The sequence below is a fragment of the Cyanistes caeruleus genome, chromosome 4 (genome assembly GCF_971803275.1).
Source record: "Cyanistes caeruleus chromosome 4, bCyaCae1.hap1.1, whole genome shotgun sequence".
Classification (NCBI taxonomy): domain Eukaryota; kingdom Metazoa; phylum Chordata; class Aves; order Passeriformes; family Paridae; genus Cyanistes; species Cyanistes caeruleus.
In genome coordinates this window covers 34,546,140-34,555,265 of record NC_141704.1, presented here as the reverse complement: position 1 = coordinate 34,555,265, position 9,126 = coordinate 34,546,140, and the positions used below count along the sequence as shown (strand labels likewise).

The following is a 9,126-nucleotide window of genomic DNA, read 5'->3' as shown; positions in this document are numbered from 1 at the left end:
GAAAATCAGACAAACAGTTGTTCCATTTTCACAAGAACTCCTAAGCTATTTTGCATTAAAGAGATGCTCCTTTGTTAAGGGTAACTCCACACCTATCAGATGTCTTTTAGCAATGTCATACATGAATGTTTATCGTCTGCTGTATTAGACTTTGTCTCAGCTCAGTTTCCTTGATTTTAAGCAAGGGTGACTTGTAGGTCCCAGTCCAGGTGTTGTGCTTTATATCCTGGGCACAAAAACAGAGGAACTGAATCTTGAGGCTCTTTTTTCTCATCAGTTGTTTTAATGAAGCAGAATAATTCCATTACTATATACAGAGGGAGCAGGCAATCTATCTTGTCCTTCTGAGGTCTGTTTGCTGGTTCATAATTTGCAGCGGTGATCTTGAAAAAGCTGGCATAGTTTACAACCAGGCACTCTTCAGAAAGGAGATCTATCACTAAGAATTACTTGCTTATCAAGTCACTCTCCCCATCATCCAGTGCATAAGGCCTATAAGGTAATTTTCATTCCACCTGGTATCCTAAATCCATGTCACTCTGATATTTGCAGTAAAGAAGTTCATTTACTTTATTTGCATCTTTAAAACTCCAGCCATACCTTGGTACCCAGTGACCCTGGTTGCCTTGGCTGCAAAGAGATGGCAGGGGCATTTCAGGATCTTATGCCAGCAAAAGAAGGAGCAATAGAATGAAAAAGGGAGGAGGATGCTGTGCTACACAAGACATCCAGGAAAGATACTATGCAGGTTACTAGAAACATCCTGCAACAGAAGCAGACTTCTAGGTATTTTTTCAGACTGGCAGTGTCTGAAACATCACAGGATGATGATGTTGTGACTACTTTACTACTTCAGCATCTCTACCAGGAAACAGCTCACAAGGTGCTTATACTGAAAAGCAGCAAACAGCTGTTTAGAATTTAGAAGTTAGAATTGCACAGCAGCAATTGGCCACAGGAGAGGTCCAAACACCAAGCACAAGCATGCACTGGAAGCATTCAAAACACATGAGCAGCTGTGGCTCACCCCTTAATACAGGCTTTCAACTGGATCAGTGAAGACTCAGTTCAGAGAAGTGATGGGATAACACATCCTGACACGTTTGGCAGACACTAGACTTCTTTAAGGATATTGATGTGTCCTGATCTCTCTCCTGCCCCATGCTGCACAGGTACATCCTTTGCTCCTTATGGTCTGTGTTGATGGATCCTCAAAGATTTTTCTCTCTGGTGTACTACTTTGAGACACCTTTGTAGCAAGTTACATGGCATCATTCAACAAGAGACAAAGGTCACACATCCAGCTGTGAAGTGGGCTAGTAACATCATACTGCGTGGTTCCTAAAACTGGCTGTAATAATGGGGATAATGTAAGGGACTGACATAACAGCAATCTGACGATTTAGTGTTGCTATGCAACTTGAGTTGGGAACAGACTTTTCCAGTTGCTTCTTAGTTGTCCATTGAATGCTCAGTGACAGTGTCTGGCAACCTTCCCCACTCATCATTTTACCTAAAGCAGCAAGAATTCATGTACAGGTTTTGTGCCAAAGTGCCCTCTTCTACCCACTAGTGTAAGCAAACTGAGATGCAGACACTTAAAATGCTTTTTCTGACCTGAATGAGATTTCTGTTGTGCAACACACACACACATAAACGGCTACATACCTTCAGACACATTTATCTTTCCTCTGACTCATTGCCAATCTTCCCCTTTTCCCTCCTTTCTCACCTTAAGGTCATCATGAAGATGATCTTCTTGTCAAAGAAGAGCACCGTCTTTGGAAGCTTTTCCCCGGCCATGTCACAGCTATTATCACACCAATTCACACTGTTTTCTAACTTTGTACTGTGGTTCCTTCAGACCTTTCCATCTTTCTCCCAACTGTTTTCTCAGACTCATACAAAGTGGGAATGGATACAGTACGTGCTCCATCTTGTTTTATTCAGCTGTCCTGAAAGTGCCTTGACCTGTCTTGAAATTGTCTAGTTTTAAAACCCCCAAGCAATGATGCCGTCAGCCCTTTCATTTGGACTCTGAAACAGACTGACAAAACTCAGTGGTTAAGGAAGCTGACCTGCTTATCTCCCTGGCTGAAACCTGACTGCTCCTAGTGACACCTCTTTGTGCCACCCTCAAAAACTTGCCCTTGCATCCTGGTAAAACCTGGACATCGAGGTGATGGCTATTCTGCATTATGAGTAATTCATTTCCTTATGATCCTTTATTATCGCTTCCCAGACCTCACTCAATTTGTTGCTTTTCTTTGAATTCCTGTGCTTTCCACAATCTGTTTTGTGGTGTTGCTTGTGTGATGTTTAATAGCCGCAGCTCAGAGTTGGCTGCATTTCAGTGGTAGGAGGGGGAACACAGGGAACTGTGAACTGAAACTCCGTATAATGTTGCTAGAGATGAGAACAAGTAAGGGAGTGTTTGCTATGCACGCTATCTCCAGAAAAACATCTTTGCAAATGTGTATCTGTGCAGGCATTGTGGAGATAGGGATTACGTTATGCAGAGGGGAAGAGGAGCTGACTGACAGTAGAGATTTGCAGTCCATATTGATGTTTCACAATTGTGCATCTGTCTGCAGAACAGCCATGAAGCTCTCGAAGTCATTGCACTAAAAAAAAAACAAAATAAGGAAAGATAAATCAAAAACTTCCCTCACCCTTACACCACAGCTCAGAGGGTGGAGGAGGAGTGTGTCATAACAGCTCACACTAGCGAGAAAATTTTAATTGAAACAGTCTTCAACCAGAAAATACCATTTTGATAAAATCAACATTTTTCAGAAAATTCTAAGTACAAATGAAAAATCCCTATGTGAAAGGAGGCTGAAACAAAAATTTCAATATTGAAAAGTTTGCTTAAGGAAAAAAATGACAGGTTTTCTTTCAAATTAAAATAGTACTTTTGAAAGCAACCTTTTTTTTTTAACGTATTTTTCTGCTTGTATTGTTTTACATTCTTCTGTTAATAATGAGAGAAATTGATGTGTTCAATATCCTGCCATTATCCTAGAATCAGGCTTCCAGGATATTAAAAACAATTGGTCCCTAACTAGTACCCAGAACATTTCTATTTCAGAGTGCAAGAATTTAAATTGTTTCATTCAGCACAGACTAATAAAGCTGCTATTGCTTTTGATAGAAAACTCATTACTTAGTAGAAAAATCACTCGTTTTGAATATAAAACATCACCTGTACTAAATTATATAACAATATTTAATTATTATATTCATGGTGTGCTATGTTACTGGTAAGATTGCATAATGTGGCTTCATATGAGACTTGATTTGGTATAACCTAACTCTGCATTTCAACTGATATGTGAAACAATACCAAAACTTTACTAATTTTCAAAGTAAAATACCAGCCATTTTTCTAAAAGTATCTAATTTAAATGTTCATAATTTTTAGTTTCTAGGAATTCACTGAAAACAGTATTTTTATCACCAAAAGTAACAAGATGTCTTGAAATCATGAACTTTGACATTTCTCTCAAATGAACATTCCAAGTTTCATCTGGCTCTCACTTAACCTGTGAGTCATTCTTTGTACTAACTCTAAATCTCCCTATTTGGAATACTTTTCAGATTGGAGGCCTTGTTGAAAGCAATCATCATAAATTCAGCATGCACTTTATCGTAGCTGGTTCTACCAGCATTTGTTGCAAGATAAAGCAGCTAATCAGTACTCACTTTCATCCCAATATTAATTCTTTTTTATGCACTCACAGGGATCTCAAAATTATCCCATCAGAATATATAAATGAGGATAAAATAAATCAGGATAAATGAAATCAATCTTGCCACCCAACCACACCCAAGAACACAGAGGATTTCAAGGCTCCCACCACAGCCCTGCTCACAAGATCCTGTTGCAGGGAGGACCCGGGATGGGACTGACACTTCTGCTTCATTCCTCTGCTCACCCCATGGTGCATCAGAAGAGCTTGGACTTCCCCTTCTAGTTCGTGAAGGCAAGGAGGAAAGAAAAAGCTCTCCTTTCTGAAAGCACAAGTCCTCTTCTTCCTGCCATCAGCAGCTGCAGTGGAACTGCAGCCCAAGGCTTCCACCTAGTGTCTGCTGGCCAGCTCAGCACAACACCCCGCTGCAAGGCTGGGGCGCCAGGGCTGCCCTGGAGCCCACATCAAGAGCAAAGATTTGACTTATTTTTGAGGTGGGAATATTTTCCTTAAAATACAAAACCAAGCCTCCGCTCATTATGAACCACCCAAGCTATGACCTAGGACTAACCAGCTTCTGGTTTACATGTGGAAAATAAGATTATTTTTATTTTTTTATTTCCCCATTATACAGACAGTGCTAAAATCCAAGGCTTTAGGTGAATGCAACAGAAAGGAGGAGAAGTTTGTTGAATTAGGTTGGACTACTCTCACATACCCAAGGGTATTTTCTTAACCTTTCTCTGGTGCTGACTTGCCTTCATGGTAAGCCCACAAGAAAACTGAGTGACTTTCTAACACTTCAATTCTACAAATTAAGAGATACTTTAAAATTAAGTACAGCCTTTGGATTGGATATGTAATAGACAGGCACTTTCCTTCCACTTGTGTTTGACTCCTTTCTCCACCTTAATTTCACATCAAGGTGATGGCTATTCTGCATCATGAGTAACTCAATCCTTGTGATCCTTTTTTTTACCACTTCCTAGACAACTTTTGCAGACTTGGTGGGACTTTAATCAAAACAAAGAATGAAGGACCTTATCAACAATTGTTCCTGCCTACCCCTTTCTCCATCCTATGAAAAGACATCGTGTTTGCTGTTGGATTTTTATTTCCTTAAGGGTATCTAAAGCAGTACAATCTTGGTAGCTGTCAAAGCAGCACCCTTTGTTTGTTGTCACCCTTGTACAGTCATAAAGCAACCTGACACGAAAATGTCTTCTACCTTGTCTTGTAAGTCCAGCTTTTAAAAATCTCTAGTGCAGGTGTTTCCAAGACCTTTCACAAAAGGCAGTTCATCACTTTTAAAATGTTTCCCTTGATCTCTCTGCTTCAGCTTCCTTGGAGCAAGGTTCCTTGTGCTTTGGTTTATGGAAGCTAGAGGCTGTGTTCTCCCTCTAACACCTGCTATTAGTCATTTGGGCAAGTGGGTGTATATATGTAGATCCATACATATACCCATTCACAAGAAAACTCTTTTAAGAGGAGCTCACAACAGGGCCCCAGAGCTTTTTAGAATATGCAGTCACACTTGGAAACTGGAGTCACTGAAAGCCATAAAAACTCAGGAAGCCATGAAACATGATCCAGCTGCCTCAGCATTCCAGTATCTCTCTGCTCTCACCTACAACAGCCCATATTCCTTCAGCTTCCCAGCTGCCCACTCTTTTTATGATGTGCATGAAATTCGGGGTATGTTCTATGGGGTTCAAAGACCATTGAATCAGTCTGTGTGCAATGTAAACACGAAAAGAGAAGCCACTGGTGGAAGAAATGGTTGAAGGTGATGCACACATATTACCCCTTGGGGATGATGAAGGACTGTGCGGTACAGACACAGCATCTTGACAGCACAACACCACCAGACTCCTATGTGGGAGCTTCACCACTGTACTAGTAGGAGCTATAGGGTGAATACAGACAGTATATTTCATTGACGTCACTAGCCAGCATTACTTAGAACAGGGCTAAGCACAATTGCAAAAAGAACTGCCTCCAAGCTATTCTATTTATATTCCTACCAGAGCTACCATTGGTACAGTCATCCTGCTGCTGAAATCCTCACCCTGTCGTTACCAGTGTAGCCACAGACCAGAGGAGATCATTTTGGATCTTTTCAGAATTTGGCATGTCTTAATACCAGCAAAAGCAGCACTGGTGGGGGGTGGAGTGTGCTATTTGCACAGGACCTGCGTCAGGATTGGCATTCAGTGAATAGCAAGACATATGAAGGCATTTTATCCCAATATAGAGAATAACGCATCTTCCTCTGCGTTGCTGGTGGTAACTTTGGCAGTCCAAGGAACAATGGTAATTGCTTGTTACTGTGGAAACAAGACCTCCAGAAATAACACTAATGAGCCAGCAGGGTTGTGGGAGAAACACAAGCATACTGTCTCCTGCAAACATACATGATTTGGCTGCGCAGAGGAGATGGGGCTCTGGGGAAAGGAGCAATTTATTTGAATGCAACAGGCACCCAGCACAACCTCCGTTCATCCCCCATGCCAGTCTGAGCCTGAAAACAATTTAAGTTACTTCAAAAAAATGTTCAGATAATTTTAGAAATTGTTTGTTTTCACCTTCCTCCTTGCCTTAAATGTTGGGGAAGTTGACTGGGAGATCTTCCCTCCTTTAGAGGGAGCCATTTTTTGCAATACACCTGATAGGAAGATGTCTCCAAAAATCTCTCGGTGAAAATTTCCATACCCTATTCTGCAGAAGCAAGGGATGTCAGTAATCTGGGAGATGGGTCTATAAGCATCTGAATGGCAAGCTCCTTCTTCTAGTAACAGTCTGTTCGTGATCCACCACTCCAACCTAAGCAAGATGAAAGGAGGAGTATGTACAGCAAGAGGAAGGAAGAGGGGAAAGGTAGGAGACACCAAGAGCTTACTGCAGCCTCAGCATGCACCTTTTTCCCCTTTCGTGCTGTGTTGCTTTTGAAAAAGAGAGAAGACAGTGTAAAGGAAGGGAGATGGTGGATGGAGCTGTGAACACAGCTATTTTTTGTGCTCTATATTCTCTTGCCGTGTGAAATCCCCAAAATGATGCTTTCTACCCCCCAGTCCCTACTGGGACAGCAGTGTGGTGGGTGGTTGCATATTTATAGTTAGCTCAGCCTCATGTGCTAGATGCCAGGAAGTGGACCTAGTGCTCAAACTGCCCTGAAGGATTCTTCCTTCTGTCTGCCAGTGGCTCCAAGGCTGTTAAACTTGATCTTCCTGCTTGAAGGTGACATACTTCAGATTAGCAGGTGGTCTCAAAGGAGCAAAGATAGGCCCAGAAGCCAGAGCTAGCCTAGGCCAGTCAACACTTTCAAATACATCCTGCCTTAACATGAAGGAATGTTTTTGATTGCTCCACCCTAGCAGGGAAAGATAAGATGTAAATGTCAGTCACAGGGAGAAAAAAGGTGTGAGCATACTCAGATGACAGGGCCTGTTTTACTGGTGGCTCCTGTGTCAGGCCAGGAGCTTCCCAAAAAGCAAATAAACAGGTAGGGTCACCACTTTACTTGTTATTGCACTCCCTTGAATCTTTTTTTATTCACTGTTTATTAGGCTATACCAAGAAGCCTCAGATAAAATCAACAAACTGAATGCACAGATTAGGAACATCCCTGACACCAGCTCTTGCCACACTGAATGCCCAGACAACAAGCAAAAGGAGAAGAAGAAAGAGGGTGTTGTCTATAAACGAGGACCTAAGGCAGAAAGACATGGAATGACTCAGCCATGGTTATGTCAAGAGTTAGTGGCAGTCAGTAGTTCACTAATAACAACTTCAGTCTGCACAGCCTTTGTCCAGAGCTTTAATCATAAACTTCTCCATTTTCCTACAACCCAAAAATAGAACATGTGCAAGCAGTGTGAAGAAGTTTGACACATAAATGGGAAATAAAAAGTGTAAGTTAAATGATCAAGATGTTGACATATTGCACAGTGAAAATATTATTGCATTGACACAATACTGTAGGCAAGGGTTCTTCACAGTTTTAATAATTTTAATTTCAAAAATTGCAATTACATTTGTGTGAGGGGTTTTTGACTTTTCAGACTAAATAAACATAAAAACTAAAAAAAAAAAAATTAAGGCCTGAAGTTGCTCTGAAGTTGCTCTCAGACATGTATGTCAAACAAAACAAAATACAGCTGTGTGTATATTGAGGCCAGTAAATTAACAGTATGCTGCGCACTGCTGAACTGCTGGGGGCCCCCACTCAGGATTTCTGCTTTTCCCCAGCAACAGTGCGTGGCACTGCAGGTATTGGAGAAGAGCATGGTCCAGCAACTCCTGGAAAGCCAAACTGGTTTGGAGCTGCAACCAGAGAGCTGAATAAGGGAGAAAATTGCCCCAGACACTGCTCCTTTCAAAAAGAGAAAACAGTTTAAATCCATATAGCCTCTCTCTGATCTGGTTACCTGAGCAGTGTCAAGTGTGTAAGAACCTCACAGATGTGAAAGAGAGAAGAAATGAAACTCAGTTTGGGTAACAATTTCTGAGTTGTAGACATATATTTGCCTAGAGCATCCCACCCCTCCAAACTCAGAAGGTTACCATGGTGACAAATTTCAGCTGTAGGTAAGGAAATGTTTCTGTATGAAGCCATTTTGTAGAAATATAAAACCTAAAGATTAAGCCCCATTGCACCATTTATAATCTTTGTTGCCACATATTCACAACTAGATGAGCTTTCTTGTCTGAAGAAAAGTTAGCCAAAATGCAAATAAAGCTGCTTTGTTTTAATTCATGTGTTCTGCTAATGGAGCTCTTCTCCGTACAGTAAAATAAAGCTCTTAAATTCAGCAAAAAATGTAGGTATTCATTTGCTTCCAAATTGTGTCTAAGGGAGTTATTAATACTTTTGATTCTCAGAAGACAGATCTATTCCATTGCTTGACTGTGAATTACAAGAAAATTGCCTAAAATCATGCTTGGATCCAATTCATAGCACCTTAAGCACAGCAAGTCCCTGCTGCAGCCCGCATCACGCAAGCACAGCAGGGAGCCAAGCATGGCTCATACTGTAGATTTCCTCCCAGGAACTTAGGAGAAGGTTACAGCCCAATGATCACACGTTCATCCAGGCCTAAATCATAGATCAGCTTATGAAAGCCCTCATGGTAAACTCCCTCTCCTCCCATCCTGGGATTCATAAGTAACCGGCATGTACTAAAGTGCCATTTCCTCAATTGTCCCAGCCTGAGCAGTTCTGCTCCTACTGCTTTAACTTGTCTGAGGCTTAGCACAGACACAGGGAGTCACACAGCCTCGGACCACCATCACCTGGGAACTAGGGGCAGAGGACCAACTGCTAGAAGCTCCTGTAATATTACTGACCTTAACACTGCTAAGGCTTTGTGGCATTTAATGATGCCTTTCTCTGCAAACTCTTCCTTGCCCCTTGTGTCTGACACAGACACCAACA

At 41.5% G+C, this 9,126-nt stretch overlaps 1 long non-coding RNA gene across 1 annotated transcript; it reads right to left on the bottom strand.

Annotated features, from left to right (window-relative positions):
- Positions 1–256: 256 nt before the first annotated feature.
- Positions 257–4,058, bottom strand: LOC111934112 (uncharacterized). The gene is made up of 2 exons (XR_015286433.1): positions 3,876–4,058; positions 257–2,624 (listed from the first exon to the last, which is right to left on the bottom strand). It is a non-coding gene; the product is annotated as an uncharacterized LOC111934112 (long non-coding RNA).
- Between the last annotated feature and the right edge of the window lie 5,068 nt (positions 4,059–9,126).